General features: G+C 37.7%; 1 protein-coding gene across 2 annotated transcripts in view; it reads right to left on the reverse strand.

Annotated features, from left to right (window-relative positions):
- lingo2 (leucine rich repeat and Ig domain containing 2) overlaps nt 1-14862 on the reverse strand; it is a 190232-nt gene that overhangs the window by 80019 nt on the left and 95351 nt on the right. The window lies entirely within an intron of this gene.

Genomic DNA, 14862 nt, shown 5'->3' on the forward strand with positions numbered 1-14862 from the left:
GATCCTGTCGTTATGCTCGGTGCCTGAGATCAAGACGACCAGAGAATATCAATGGCTTTGCTATGGAAGACGGGGAACTGGGTGAAATGATTCCTCAAGGTTCTGCGTATCGCCTTTGATTATCTCATAGGGCCGTCTTGTTTATGCTCTCCATACATAATGGCATATGAAAAGATTTCTAAAGCAGAACCCGAGAAACCCTCCATATTGATTCATGCCTGGTGGTGTTACGATAAAGTAGGACAGCTCAACCTGCATAAGGAGCAATGACAATGCGTGCTTTCCCTCTCCTGTTCCCTTAAGCTTCCTGTCTATCCGTCCATTTAAAGGACCACAGACGGAGGAAGACCAAATTTAAACCCTCCTCATACGCATCATCAGTGATAATACATTAGTGTAATAAATCTAGTATTGTTATCCTGGGCGCTCCGGCATGAAATGGTTTCTCCTGAAAACAAGAAAATGATGTTTTTATATGGGAGATGCTTGGTTGAGAGTGTGCAACTTTTAAGAGTTTACATTCATCACCGTTCGGAAAGGTTGTCTTAGACGTTATCTGGTTCGTCATGCAACCACTTAGCTTTATCCTTGATAGATGGAGTTTTTCTTTTTTTCAGCTATTCAAAAGAAAGCATTGAGAAGCGTTCACAAAGGCACCTGGGTACATTCTCTGAATGAACTTACTGGAAAGACTGAACTTAATTTCTTTATATATATGCTCTAATATGATTAAGGGCCAGATTTACTAAACAGAATGGCGTGAGGGCATCATTAAAAAAATTGCAGATGGGAGTGAACATTTTACGTGGTGATTTACTAACAGGGTGCTCATTAAAAAACACAGGCGCAATATCTCATTCTCATGATGACCAACGTAATCTACTGAGGGCAGCGCACATGGTTTTTTTTGGGCCATAAATAAAGCCGCAAATACTAGTACAAAGCGAACCTTTGTAAAATCTTGTTGCGAGATTCATTTAAATACTCTCCTTCCAAACAGTTTGCAAAAACTTCTGTGTCCACCAGCGCTAATTTTCCCTGCTTGTCTTTAGTAACTTCGTCCGTAAGTGTCATTTTCTCATCTTCTTTAACAAAACAAAGTTTAAAATCAGTGTTTTTCTGTTTAGGTTTTGCATACTTTTCAACATACTCGTAGCAAAGACTAGGACCACAGCACTAGAGAGGTTTATGAAAGGCATGGACGCTGGTATCTGTTAAACACTGGTCTGTCCTCTCATTGACCAATGGCCACAGTGTTATCCATCTCATCCAATTATTCTACCCAGATGGACATGTTGCTAAATCCTTTTCAATCTCATCTGCTTGATTAGTCTTCAGTTCATGTTTGATTTACCCTTTGCTGTGAATCAACCTGGGGCCTCTTGGATAACAACACACCAATTAATCTCATCATTGTGCCAATTAGTAGATCGAGTGCTCTGATACGAATGTGAATTCCAATGGGTGCCAGGGGTGACAGAGGATGGGCAGGGTGTAGCGGACGGATGCTCCCAACAGCCAAATACAAACAAAGGGTTAAACACTTAAATCGGGTGTTTAATATAAACGGCTCTGATATAATGTGACATTTTTAAAAAGGGAGATTCCGTCCTCTTGAGTTTAATCACATTTTATTAGCATGGCTACAGTAGTTACCGAGTGTCAAATGAGATTCTAGTGGAATAAAGTGTGGCCTGGAGTAGCTTTTGTTAGCATGTAGGATATATCTCGCAGCTGGAGTCGAGGCTCAATGTCATATTGCTCCTGAGGGGGTCTGGATTACATAAAGTTAAAGAAAAGCATTTAGCATAACATCTAGAAAAAGGTCCTTGCTCGTGACCTTTGCTTTTATTTTTCCCCAATTCAAAAACAATGCAAATAAGAGTATATGCATAATGTAAAATTGTTAAAAAGGTTTGGATGAGTTATTGAGGTTTCATATAGAGGTACACATGTTATTGAATGAATATTAAAATAATTAAAGACACACTAAATTATAAGCACTTATGGGAAAGAATGATGTTATCTTGCTTGTTTTTTTCTTTTTTTAGCTCTAGCGTTGTGCATAAATCTCTCTCCCACTCTCTCTGTCTTTTGCCTTTTCACTGTTTCTACGCTCATTCAGCGTGCACACCTTTCATCTTATGTTTTCAGTGTTTCATCTTTCATTTTAAGACCCTGGCCGTCTTATCCAATTTCTCTCCGCTTTTCCCTTCCTCTGCTTTTTTCTGGTTTGCCAGGCTCATGTTGGGTAAATGAGAAATGGCAACGCACACAGACACATGTACTGTGTCTGTTCTCATTATCTCATAGAGCGCTGTCTTACCCCTCGGCCCCAGTGCAGCATAGCCCAAGACAACAAGATCTTAAGGCACTAAAAGCACTCATCAAACCAGTGCACCCACAATCAAACAAACAAAGAAAAAATGTCTTACCCAAAAACAAAGGATGGAAAGAAAAGAGAGAAACAGCCATAGATTTTAGCATAACACTTGCATGGTATGGTTCTGCGAATCGAATCTAAATTGAAAACGTGGCTTTGTGCGATTCTTAAGACTGGTTTCACTTAAACTAGTCTTCGTGTGCTTTCTGCTTGAAAGTGAGCTGTTCTGTTGTCTATACACACTGATGGGGCTTATTATACTGTTTACAGTGATCACGTGGTTCACGGTACAGTATGACCCGCACAAACTATGTGGTCAGTTCATTAAATCCACACTGCGGTACACTAATAATGATAATAGTATTAATTGATAACACTAAGTTCTCGTTCAAATATGAAAATGAAGTTAATCATAAATATGTTTAATGTAATGTATAATGTACATTGTATAATCCATCAAATCTGAAGTAATGCAAAAGCAGTTGGGTTTTGTGGACAAAGTAGCCTGCAGTATTACAATAAACTAGGTAGGGTATAACATAATTCTGACATTAAAACAGAATAAAGTATTGTTGACTTGACTTGGTTCCTCACTATGTCTAAACCTCACTGTTTCTGCCGGCAGCAGAGCAAAACATGACTTCATTAAGAATCAAAGAGAAATAGCGTGCTTGTATGTATTGTGTTGCACACCATGTTGAATATAAGAGCTGCTATATTTTTGTACTTTAAGCCTCAAAGTCTAAGCAGCAACATTAAGGTGTTCAATGTGCATCTCAGTCCAATTCACAAATTAGTTTTTATTAAAAAACGAAATCTGAGCAAGTTTATATGCTTTAAGATATATCAAACTATTCTTTGAGATGTCAGGGCTGTTTCCCTTTTAGAGAGGTCATCGCATGAGCATAATGAGCTTGTTAAGGATGAGTTTAGCCATGGGATGAGATACAGAGCATTGGTGTCTTTGCTGTGGACTAATTAGGATCAAATCCCTGTACTGAGCCATATCAACATGTCACCTTTGTCTCCATCCTCTCCGTTAGCGATTCGTAAATTGTAAGACACATGTTCCTCTTCGCAGACCAAAATAACTACAAACCGTTCATTATAAACTACTGCATACTTTAACAGGAAAGAACATGAGACATGAGGTCATTCTGTGTAAGTATAGATTCACTAAGATGGAAAGTGCATAAATCACCTCCACGTTTAAGTCCGATAATGACAGTTTAATTTGTTTGCATAATACAACAGTGGGAAGCAATTGAACGAATTTGTTGAAAAAGTGACATTTGGCCTCAACTAAGATTGATCGGGAACATTTATTGATGTTATTAGTGTAAAGCTCTGAAATATGTAGTGCTCGCTGGTCTTCATCTGCCTGTTAAAAACTTCTCTCTTATTGATCTGGTGGTTATTGATCAAGTTTTCTTAGATTGGCTTTTAGGGCCTTTTTACATCAATACCAGAGCTCATATAACAGTTGTTGGTTATATACAACATTGCTTTTCACAAACCTTAATGTTTACATGCTATCTTAAATGCTGAAGATGCACAAAAGAAGATATTTCGAAGAATATTGGTAACCAAACAAAGGCAGTACACATTGACTTGCATTGGCTTTGTGGCTCTTCAATAGAAGTAAGTGTGCACCGCCGTTGTTTGGTTACCAACATTCTGTTTTGTTCTGCAGAAGAGAGAAAGTCATTAAGGTTTGAAAAGACAAAAGGGTGAGACAGAATTTTCATTTTTGGGTAAACTATCAGTCAAGTCAATGTGTATACTGTAGATCCTAAGTTTAGTTTTTGCAACATTTTGTGAATGTAACTATTTCAGCTTAAAACATGTTGATTCTTTAAAAGTTAAAAATAAAAGACGAATTATTTAGTGTCATATTGTCAGGATATGTGTAGATATTGAATCAAAAAACTAAAACAAATTTGCTTTCAATATAAAAATGTCCTTGCCATTAGAAAACTAACCCCATTTGTAAATATAGTGAGTTAGCCAGTCAGTCATTGTCAGTCAGCCTCATTTGAATGTGTGTCATACTCAGACTGTAATCTTCTCACCTCTACAGAACGGCAGTATTGCTTTCCTCTTTCCTTTTCTCTCTTTCTCACTCATGAGACTGAGGCAGCCGTGAAATATGGTCACCGGGAAATTGAGATTCATCAGGCAGCCTGTCTGGCTCACTTGAATCTATATTCAATTCTGGAGCATCTGTTATAGCTGGGGCAGTTCATGACACACTAGTATTGTAGGGGTGAAATTGTGCTTGGATAAATAAACTTATAGGTTTAATAAAATCAAATGAAAATATATCCAACCTCAATAACAGGTTGCAATGTGAGAATCTCGAATTAGACTGGAAGTGAATGCAAATAAACAAAGACTTCATTCATAGCTTTTAGTAGGCTACAGTCAAGTCAAGTGGTATATTTCAAGATTAATAACAATGATAACAATGACGGTATTTCGTTGTCGAACCTGATGTTGTTTTACTGTAGTTTGCTATACAGGCAACTGTTCATTCTCTGGAGGGCTCATCAAAGATTGAGATAAACCTCCACCTTGGGGAAGTTGAACTAAATGAGCACACATACTGCTTAGCTAAGCACAAAAATGGCAGGTTAAAAATCATGGGTGGCAGCTATGTCATTGCTAAGAGAATAGCCTCAGCTATCCTGAAGGCCGAAGGCTTATTCAGCAGAACGCAGGCTATTAAACAAATCCCCCTCTGTAAAGCTGGATCGCGTATCTAGCTATAGACATCCACAATCTTTATTTAAATGCAAGGGGAGATTTTATAGATGTTTTTACAAATTATCGACATGCCAAGATGTGACAGGTGAGGCTGTGACACAGAGCAGAAAAACACAAAGCAACGCGAAAAGAAACAAAAAAAGGCCAGGTGCCAAGATCTGACAAAAAAATCAAGAGAAGAGCAAATGACGAAGGCAAATTCAGATCACATTTGAAAGCTTTCTTGTAATTCAGATGTGACCTTGTTTGTAGAATGCCCCTGCCTTTTGTATGCATATATCACCTCGCTCTCTCTGTACGTCTCGCACGATACCTGATGCCAAAATGTCAAATATATTCAACACTGCATCCATAAAAAATTCCATGTTCACACTGAAAAGTTTATGCTCCCTGTGCCCTTCAAACGCATGCTAACAGATGTCTACATTTGCTTTTAACTAAATTCACATTTTAGCCTAATTTGCTCACCACATCTTCTAATGTGCGTGTGTGTGGTTTTTTTAGCTTGTACAAGAACGAAGATTTCCGTATTCACATCACACTGGATTCTTAATGTAATTTCACAATGAGCTTTTGTAACTGACAAGTAAATGCTGAGTTCAGAAAGCCTACAGTGACAATGGTCAGTAAAATGACAATCAATAACCACACTTCATTTAGTTTGTTCATCTTTTTATATCTTCTCACAACGGGCACTTAAAAGAGATTTGTTAGCATACTAAGCCCCGCAGACCTCCTCCTTATTATATTAGCATCACACCTGACTGAATACTCCGAGTTGGAAAAATGGACTATGAAATAAAACGGGGATGGAGAACATGCAGTGGTAGGAGGACTGACACGATTCTATTCGATAGAGATAAACGTCTCAGCATTCGTCATGAGCTTTGGTTGAGTGCTTTCAGTCGCTTTGACAAGACTTCATGTCAGATGTTCAAGAAGAATGGGATGTCATTCTATGTTTGAAACCAAAATAGAAAGCGTTGGAGGCAAGATATACTGTAAGTGTTTTTGCACGGAGGGCTTTAAAACAGCTTGTAAACATGTTCTGGCCATAACACAGGTAAATGAAAAATGCAAAAATAAATTAAAGTAGTTTTTTGAGACAACCAAATTGTAGATACAACCAAACTTGCCCCAGAGATGCGGTGCACACAAACTTATACTGATTGATACACCCTATGAGAAAGATATGTATTTATTTATTGATATTTAAATTTAAGGATTTATTGGATTTTACATGCACTACAGCTCAAAAGTTTACAATCACTTAACAGAAGTCATTTCATCTAAAGCCATTTGCTTATAGCCTACAAATAAACCACACATGTGTCCTTTGGTGTGACTTAGCTAAATAATTAAAAAAACAAAACAATGATAAATCTCTCTTATGCTACTTTATGTTATACAAAATGATATTAATCATCTAAAATAATATACAATGTACAGTTTGTTTCCCAAAATTTTGTTTTGTTTTCAATAAAATTATGAACATTTTATTTAATAAAATGCCAATTCTGCAAATTCAAGGTAAATGTAGCCACTAAAACACCAAAGACACACACATATAACATGGCATCTTCACATTATTGTTCTCAAAATATGAAACAAATATTAATAATGAATAAACAAGTGATTCTAGACTTTTGAACTTCATTTCATAATTCTCATGTGACCTATGATTTATTTTTCCTTATTTCTATAATTTCTTCATTCTTGTGTGTCTACTGCCTGAACTAATATGCATTAACTGTAAAGCTGTTTTGCAACAATGCAATATTGTGAAAGGTTCTTCGGTAATATATTGAACTAAATACTATATAACAAACAGATAGCATGTCTACAGCTCTAAAAATCATGCTCCATTATAATTTGTGAGAGACATTGTAATATCAGGTGTCTGAACAAGGTGACCTGTTTGCTGTGCTAGTCAGAGACCAGAATCTGATCGGCATGCCATCTGCATAATCACTGCATATACTGAGTGTCAGTGGGACATCCAGCGCTGGATTCCATCATTTCACTCGGCCTGTCGACGTATACGGCGCAATCAAGCCTAAGATTAAAGGCCCTACAGGTATCAATCTTACCTCTGCTTATAGAAACCAATAGCTATACTCTGATATTTGATGTGTGGGCTGATGCAGAAGAAAGAATTGGCAAAAAATACACAGCCTGTTCAGTACAAAATTTGATTTTATTTTTAAGCTCAAAAAGATCGAGCCATCACACTGTGTGCTGGTGAATTTCATGTATTTTCTGACCTCCAGTTTAGATGGATATATGGCAAAATCTACATGTGATTGTTTTCAATGTAATATTCATATGCTTTTGCAATATTTTGGCCAATACGCAAATTTATCAAGAGCTTTGTGTAAGCAGGCTAACAGAATCTGTGTAGAATTACCAAGTAACAAAGCAATATTAATTTATACATTTATATAATTCTACATTAGTGTGTCGGTAAGAAACCCAATGATTTCCAAATATTGCTTGTTATGTCATAATTAAGTGACATTTGTTTCTTTATTGTCTTAATCACAGCAAACCATAAGACGGGATCTGTTAAAAAGTGTTGCACGCATCACTGTCAGATAGAGGCTAAAACAGTGTCTTTCTTTCATTCTAGGTATAGATGTGCACATTTACAGCTCATAAAACTGGCTAAAAGCAGGTGCTAGTTCAATAACACAAAAACTGATGAAAGACTAAAACAAGCTTTAACCAGAGGCTGGTGACACACCATTATAATACAGTACCCAAGGTACATAAAGAACTCTGAACGCTTGTTTCTGACCAACTCACTAAAGTTTCAAGGCAACGATTGATTTTTAGGGCTATGAAGTAAAGCCAGGTTAACTGCATAACAGTTCGATAATGAATTATTAAAACATTCAACAAAACAATCTCCTATAGCATGAGAACTAGAAAAATATAAAATAACAAAGGGAAACCGCATGTTTTACTTTAAACTATACAAACTAACAGATTTAGAGGGATTTGCATCTGAACACTTCATAGACACTAGTAGAAACAAACATACTCTATTTCTTTCTATCACGCACACACACAAACACACAGGATCTTATTGCTACAGTGGCTGCTTTTAAATAGCCCAAGCCGGTCTTGGTAGTTTGAAAGTGACACTTTCGGACTAGTAAAGACAGATTGGATGAAACTTTTAAACCATTAAGGGTAGCTTGGTCTGTTTCTAAGCAGGATACTGAATCAAGGCTATAAGAAAGTAGTAAGGACTTAGAGTACAATAAGATCATTGCAGAAAACTAGGCTTCAGACCATCACACTATTGAAAAGCAATGCACACCCGAGGTGTACTGCATTACCACTTGGGTTCATTTTCAACAATTCAATGGTTCGTTGTCAATGATTTCTTACATAATACACATCTTTTATCATGAAATCATGCCAAACAAGACTCGCATGAAACAGAAATCCATAGATGAGCGTGATTTCAGCGTGGTTACATTGTTGACATTAATCACTAAGCAGTGAATGATGACAGAGATTGCAACAACATGCACATGACATGATTCCCAATGATTCCAAATCTGAAAGGTCACTCCTCAAAGAGAAAAGCTCACCGGAGACAACCTCATAGCCCCACGCCTCCCATTCAGAGGCCCGCCGTGTGGGTCCCATTCAGAGGTCCAGCGGTGTGGGGTTACACAAACATATTAACTTCCCAATCTTGAGCGTATCAGATCGCTCTCAGAGGTCAATGCTAGTGATAATGCACAACATGCTCTGTTGCACAGAAACAAGAGGCCATGATTCAGCATGATCAATGATAAATACACCACGGGCAACGCATATCTCAGTGACCTTGTACAAACTGAGATTAAATTTAACAACTATTCTGCTCTTTTAACAAAAGAACATGTACATTTAAGCTACAAGCAGTAGCTTTTGACTGTGTATCCCCATCTATGTTTGTAATACACAATTGCAGGTTGCTTTATGTAAACTGAAACTGTAACCAAGAACTTATAAATCATGAAAGGGGTAGCTCACCCCAAAATGAAAATTCTGTCATGAATTACTAACCCTCAGGTTGTTCCAAACCTGTATACATTTTGTTGTTTGTTTGAACACAAAGAAAGATATTCTGAAGATTTCGGTGGCACCATTAAATACCAAAGCATAAATAATTATTGTATAAATATTTTCTGTTCAACAGCCTTCAAATGGCCTTCAACAGCCATTTAAATGGTAGTCAATGGTGCCCAAGGAATCTCTGTTTCTAACATTCTTATATGTATATCTTTCTTTGTGTTCAAAGGTTTGGAACAACTTAAGGTTGAGTACATTTCATTTTTGGGTGAACTATCCCTTTAAGGGGTGTTTTTGGAATTTGTCAGTTGCATTTCAGGTAAACCTGCGGGAACCAGCTAAGACCAGCAAATCCTCCAAGGCTGATTAAAGGCTAAAAACGTCAAATTGAGACATTTCTTATAAAAGCCACATCGGAGCTTTCTTTCTTCATATAGTATGATCTAGTTGGTTCCTCATAAAAAGAGCTCTCTAATAGGTGACTAATAGAATCATTTTTGACATCTAAAATGCACTGAATGAAATCTTGGCACTCATGAAACTTTCTAAATAGAAAAGATCTTTCTGTGCCCTAGTCTGTCGTTGCATAATAATTCTCTCTTCTTCCATTTGTCCCTGCTATTAAAGTGCTATTAAAGTTCAAGTTTGATGATGAGCATCTGACATTTTTAAGCTGATTCATAAGTCTCAGTAGAGCAGGTGTGAAATAATACCCAGCATTATTTACATACTGTAGATGGTACGACATAAACAGAAGAGTTGCACCAGTTTTGCATCAGCTCACCGACATTGTGTTGTTAATAGTTTAGAACCGGAATCTAAAATAAATGAATTTTATTCAAGTTTGTGCGTTTGTCTGTTGTGTCATTTTGCAAGCTTTAGCGTTCATTAGTTAACACATGTTAGTGTGCTGATAAACCGATTTAAAACATGTTGTTGGCGAAGAGGCTTAACTCAGATTAATAGATTTAAGATGGCTGTTTGCACCGATTAGATTCTCATTACTGCCCAGACCTGTTGGTCAATTAACATCATCTGTGTCACTCTGGCAAGCACGCGCGCACGCGCGCACACAGAGTTTCCATGTTTTAATAGGACTTGGATATAATGACTTTCATACTGTAAAACTGTACATTTATCCCATACACCTATCCCCTCCATAAAACAAAGCATTTTTAAACATTTGCCCCCACAAGGTTAAAAATGAATAGTATATCCGATCAACCTGCGGTGGGCCTCCCTTGGCTGAGGGTGTCTTGTGATAAAGGGCCGAAAAACCCAATGAGGCTGAGGTGCCCAACTGACGACATAGGCATCTTTCACCCAGGATAATGGGTGATGAAAGTGGGATAAGACACACAATTTTAGCAAGAAAAGGTAAGTATAAATATGCTATGTATTTCTATAATCATATATCCCCCAAACACAGAGGATTCCTTGGACCTCCTTTCCTCTAGACATATTTTTGCTTCCCCTGTCATGCATAAGGTGTTAGAAATATCCTATTGGGCAATTAAACTGTGCTGAAATAGTGGGATTATAACACCTAGTCCTATTATGCGAATTTGCTTACAACACATGGTATACCATATTTTTTGTGCTCATCATGAAAATCTCAAACATTTGGTTTATATTATGTTACTCACATTTTCTATTCCCTGACCCTACCTCTTAAAGGATAGTTCCCCCCAAATTGAAATTTATGTCATCATTTCAAACCTTTATGACTCTTCTGTAGAACACAAAAGTTGGTAACCAAACAACCCATTTACTCCTATTGTATGGACACAAAACCAAGTCAATGGAAACCACTGTGGTTCATTTACCAAAATTCTCCTAAATATATATTTGTTTATGTTCTGCATAAAGATGTAAATGATGACAGAATTATCATTTTGGGGTAAACTATCACTTTAACAACAAACCTATTCACAATATCAGAGTCAAGTTGAAATGAAACATAACTCATCTGATAAAAACCTGTAAAGACACATCTTTCAGTTTAGATCCAGCTACGAGTAAAAGGTAAACATATATTTTTATGTTTGGTAACAAAAAATGGTAATAATGTGAAACATGTATCGTTACATTGAAAGAAGGAGAGAGAAGGACAGAAAGAAACAGAAAGCTCCAGCTTCTTCAAGTTTGTCAGCAAATGGTGTCAAAAGGTTAATGTTGATTTAATAAGCAATTAATTTTAAGCTGGTACCTTGGAAATTGGCAAGAGCGAGGATGATGAAAGATAAGAATCAGCTGTGGAGTCTAAAAAGCAGAGCACTGAGCTCTAGGTAAATTGCATTTCCGCAATACAAAGCTGGGCTTGTTTGTTCACAGTTTGGCGAGGAGTCAGGCTGGTGCTTAATTGGTGCAGTTCTCAGGGGCATACGTTGATGATGTCATAATAACATGTATTTGAAGACCTTGATGAGGTCTGATTGGTTGTGTGATGTAGAATGCTAGGCTTGCTTTCTCTTGGCCGGGAAACCGAAAGCGTCCTACTTTTATTAAATAAAGGCCAGATGGCCAGTGTATTAGCAAGGTAGAGCCATTGAGTGGCACAGTGTGATGGGTGGTGTCAGGGCTACAGAACCCTTATTTCCTATTTATTTAATCAGGTTCACATCTGTACTATGTGTGTCATGATTCTGCCTTCTCTTGTCTTGATTTTCTGGTCTAGGGGCAGAATCATGACAGACCCACGTTTTTTATGTGGAGAGAAACATATTATTGTCAATCAGGACATAATATGCGTTCTCTCCAGTCTCGTCATTTAGCCTCGCACCTCTCGTTCCTAGTATAGCTTTCCTCCTGTGTCTCATTACCCACACCTGCCCATCGTTATCTCCGTTGTTAGTCTCCCTATATAATGCCCTCTTGACTATTGTCTTGTGCTCGTTCGTTGTACATGTTTCCTGCCCTGAATGTAGAGTTCCTTGTTCATGTTCTGGGCCACTGTATGTATTTGTTAAATTACCCAGTGTTTTGTGTTTGGTTATTTTTGCCCCCCATGTGGGAAGTGGTTGTTTTCGGTTTTGATATTTAGTTTGGATAGTGTTTTTCCCCATCGTGGGTGTTTTTGTTCTTGTTTATTAAAGTCTATTTGTTAACCCCTTCATCCCTGCTGCCTTGCACTTTGGTTCTTCCACACGCGTTCCACGATCACAACAATATGTGCATGAGAGAAGACCTTTCCCTTAAACCCTATAAACTGGAAAAAGATGTAACAAGCATGACTGAAAGGGACAGCTTAAGCCTATTCTGTCATCACGGTTGAGTTGTTTCAAATCGGTATTAATTTCAGTGTTATGTTGAACACAGAGAATGATATTTGGAAAAATGCTTGTAACCAAAACGGTTCTTGGCCACCATTGACTACCATTGTTGGAAAAGTGACAATGGTAGTCAAAAGTGCCCCAGAACTCTTTGTTTCCTTAATTTCCTACAAAATATCTTATTTTTTGTTCAACAGAACAGTGAAATCTACAAATATTATTTTCCTACTATGGTAGTCAAGGGTGCCCAAGATTCGTCTAAGCATCTTCCTCTGTGTTCATTAGAACAAAAATTATACAGATGTAGAACAACTGCAGGCAAATGGGTGAATTTAGCATTTTTGAATAAACTGTTCCTTTAAAGCGATACTATGTAACATTGGCTTACGGTGGTTGATAAGCACAATTGTCTGTTACCAGTATCGTACTGTTGCTGTATAAGCTTCCCTGTTTGCAGCGCAATAAACGTGAATTTGCTGACCAAGCTGGCACATTTGCATTTACCTAAAACAAAACGCATGGACGTGAATATGTTTGGTAATCTCCATTAATAATTATTTTCTGTAGTTATTATCGGAAGTTACGAAACACTCGTGACAAGGCGTTTTGTTTTTGTGTAATAGCATGGAAGCTTGCCTAGGATGCTAACTACAAATACTGATAACATTAGCCTACTCAACGACAGAACTTCTCAACAATTATGTGGATTACGTGCATGAACTAAGGAATCTGCAATTTTTCACCATAAAACATTTATTGTGGTTTGAAGTGGTTTGAAGAACACATTCATGACGAGGCACGACATGCTAGTTATCGAAACTGGCAACATTAACTTATCTCACTGCTACCTTATGGTTATAAATTGTGAGTCAGTAGTGCACCAATGAACAACCTGAACTCAGTCTAATAACAAATAAGATCAAAATTACAGGACAGTAAGACCAAAATTATACATAAGACTTATCAATCCAGTAGCCGGACAGCTAGGTCTTCATTCATTTTGCAACCTGCTGCTTCTTTCTGCTCGTTTTAGTCCGATATTTATTATTGTTCAGGCTTGTGTCTGATCACTCTTTCTTTCTTTTCTTCGCTTCCTCCGACCAATACTCTCTTTGGTTTCTTTGCTGTCTCTGGCATGGCGTTGGTTTTAAGACTTGCATATTAGTTAGTTTCGTCTTACAGTTAGCTGTTGGCTAACTTCACCCAGGCTTCGAATAAAATATGTGACGTATGCTGGAAAGCATGTCACACTCTTACGAATGGCAGGGGATGGGCTGGGCTGTGTGTACCGGCCCGAATGTGAAAGTTACAGAGTGTGGTTTTAGCCACTAGGAGGCTGCTCAGGTAGCAGTGGCAGTAGAATTCGTCCGGTATAGAGTTGCTCTACCACTGAACTCATTTAGGAGACATTATTTTAAGGTCGAAAAACTACATAGTGTTGCTTTAAACCTTATTGCACCAAAATGATTCTCAATGATACGTTTTCTGGGTTTTGAAATGGTTATATTTAAATATCTGAGTAAACGTAATCCTGGATTATCCTTCAAATTAATACTCCTTTTGTACGTTACTTTGGGGGTTTTCCAAACTGCCCTTATTTTACCAAAGTTACTACCCTCTTAATAAGACAAGATTTTGTTTCATCGGCACAAGAGTTCAATTTCAAGTCGAATTCATATGAGCCTGCCATCACTGAAGATGAAACTACACATACTTCATCAACGTCAAGCATGCCTCAAAGGTACCGACTGAACCTGCTCTGGTGAAACCATTCATCATTTGAATTATTAATTAATCTCTTCTATTAATTTTGAATACGATAGATTTAAACAATGGTCTCTGTTAGGCACCTACCTCTACAGACACTCTTGACCTTTGACCTGTCTTATCTCTTTAAAACACTTGTTTTCTACAAAAACAACACGATTACGCAACAGCCAAAACCACAAACTAATCAGCCATACATTGACCGCACTATACTCTCCACCCTGAACTCCTTTCTAAATGCAGTGACCCAGACAGAGCCGGCTGTATCAGGTGACCTACCTCTAAAGTATCCATGAGGTTAATCCTGTTCCTGACCTCTCAACAGGTCAATCATGGCGGGTCAATCACTGCCAATAAAAAACACTGTAATCCAAGAGATAGGGCCAGGCTCTGATCTCTTTGCAATGCAACAAAAGTAAAAAAAACTAAAAGATGCAATTTAAAGCACTTCTGATTGATTGCTTGATCTTGCTCATTTCCATTAGCAAGTTCTGGACAACATCCGGACTGGTCTCTCTACACTCTGCACCCGATCACCTCTCGCTTCATTCAAGTTTGTCCTGGTTCTTTTCTTAATGTGTTCGCAGCAGGAGCACATTAGAA

The sequence above is a fragment of the Barbatula barbatula genome (genome assembly GCF_947034865.1).
Source record: "Barbatula barbatula genome assembly, chromosome: 18".
Lineage (NCBI taxonomy): Eukaryota > Metazoa > Chordata > Actinopteri > Cypriniformes > Nemacheilidae > Barbatula > Barbatula barbatula.